Source organism: Manacus candei, unplaced genomic scaffold (genome assembly GCF_025592945.1).
Source record: "Manacus candei isolate 608988 ecotype Guabito, Panama unplaced genomic scaffold, ASM2559294v1 h1tg000212l, whole genome shotgun sequence".
In the NCBI taxonomy this organism is placed as follows: Eukaryota; Metazoa; Chordata; class Aves; order Passeriformes; family Pipridae; genus Manacus; species Manacus candei.
The window spans coordinates 2,501-4,861 of NW_026138260.1; positions in this window are offsets into that span (position 1 = coordinate 2,501).

Consider the following 2,361-nt stretch of genomic DNA (forward strand, 5'->3'; position numbering starts at 1 on the left):
CCCTAACCCTAACCCTAACCCTAACCCTAACCCTAACCCTAACCCTAACCCTAACCCTAACCCTAACCCTAACCCTAACCCTAACCCTAACCCTAACCCTAACCCTAACCCTAACCCTAACCCTAACCCTAACCCTAACCCTAACCCTAACCCTAACCCTAACCCTAACCCTAACCCTAACCCTAACCCTAACCCTAACCCTAACCCTAACCCTAACCCTAACCCTAACCCTAACCCTAACCCTAACCCTAACCCTAACCCTAACCCTAACCCTAACCCTAACCCTAACCCTAACCCTAACCCTAACCCTAACCCTAACCCTAACCCTAACCCTAACCCTAACCCTAACCCTAACCCTAACCCTAACCCTAACCCTAACCCTAACCCTAACCCTAACCCTAACCCTAACCCTAACCCTAACCCTAACCCTAACCCTAACCCTAACCCTAACCCTAACCCTAACCCTAACCCTAACCCTAACCCTAACCCTAACCCTAACCCTAACCCTAACCCTAACCCTAACCCTAACCCTAACCCTAACCCTAACCCTAACCCTAACCCTAACCCTAACCCTAACCCTAACCCTAACCCTAACCCTAACCCTAACCCTAACCCTAACCCTAACCCTAACCCTAACCCTAACCCTAACCCTAACCCTAACCCTAACCCTAACCCTAACCCTAACCCTAACCCTAACCCTAACCCTAACCCTAACCCTAACCCTAACCCTAACCCTAACCCTAACCCTAACCCTAACCCTAACCCTAACCCTAACCCTAACCCTAACCCTAACCCTAACCCTAACCCTAACCCTAACCCTAACCCTAACCCTAACCCTAACCCTAACCCTAACCCTAACCCTAACCCTAACCCTAACCCTAACCCTAACCCTAACCCTAACCCTAACCCTAACCCTAACCCTAACCCTAACCCTAACCCTAACCCTAACCCTAACCCTAACCCTAACCCTAACCCTAACCCTAACCCTAACCCTAACCCTAACCCTAACCCTAACCCTAACCCTAACCCTAACCCTAACCCTAACCCTAACCCTAACCCTAACCCTAACCCTAACCCTAACCCTAACCCTAACCCTAACCCTAACCCTAACCCTAACCCTAACCCTAACCCTAACCCTAACCCTAACCCTAACCCTAACCCTAACCCTAACCCTAACCCTAACCCTAACCCTAACCCTAACCCTAACCCTAACCCTAACCCTAACCCTAACCCTAACCCTAACCCTAACCCTAACCCTAACCCTAACCCTAACCCTAACCCTAACCCTAACCCTAACCCTAACCCTAACCCTAACCCTAACCCTAACCCTAACCCTAACCCTAACCCTAACCCTAACCCTAACCCTAACCCTAACCCTAACCCTAACCCTAACCCTAACCCTAACCCTAACCCTAACCCTAACCCTAACCCTAACCCTAACCCTAACCCTAACCCTAACCCTAACCCTAACCCTAACCCTAACCCTAACCCTAACCCTAACCCTAACCCTAACCCTAACCCTAACCCTAACCCTAACCCTAACCCTAACCCTAACCCTAACCCTAACCCTAACCCTAACCCTAACCCTAACCCTAACCCTAACCCTAACCCTAACCCTAACCCTAACCCTAACCCTAACCCTAACCCTAACCCTAACCCTAACCCTAACCCTAACCCTAACCCTAACCCTAACCCTAACCCTAACCCTAACCCTAACCCTAACCCTAACCCTAACCCTAACCCTAACCCTAACCCTAACCCTAACCCTAACCCTAACCCTAACCCTAACCCTAACCCTAACCCTAACCCTAACCCTAACCCTAACCCTAACCCTAACCCTAACCCTAACCCTAACCCTAACCCTAACCCTAACCCTAACCCTAACCCTAACCCTAACCCTAACCCTAACCCTAACCCTAACCCTAACCCTAACCCTAACCCTAACCCTAACCCTAACCCTAACCCTAACCCTAACCCTAACCCTAACCCTAACCCTAACCCTAACCCTAACCCTAACCCTAACCCTAACCCTAACCCTAACCCTAACCCTAACCCTAACCCTAACCCTAACCCTAACCCTAACCCTAACCCTAACCCTAACCCTAACCCTAACCCTAACCCTAACCCTAACCCTAACCCTAACCCTAACCCTAACCCTAACCCTAACCCTAACCCTAACCCTAACCCTAACCCTAACCCTAACCCTAACCCTAACCCTAACCCTAACCCTAACCCTAACCCTAACCCTAACCCTAACCCTAACCCTAACCCTAACCCTAACCCTAACCCTAACCCTAACCCTAACCCTAACCCTAACCCTAACCCTAACCCTAACCCTAACCCTAACCCTAACCCTAACCC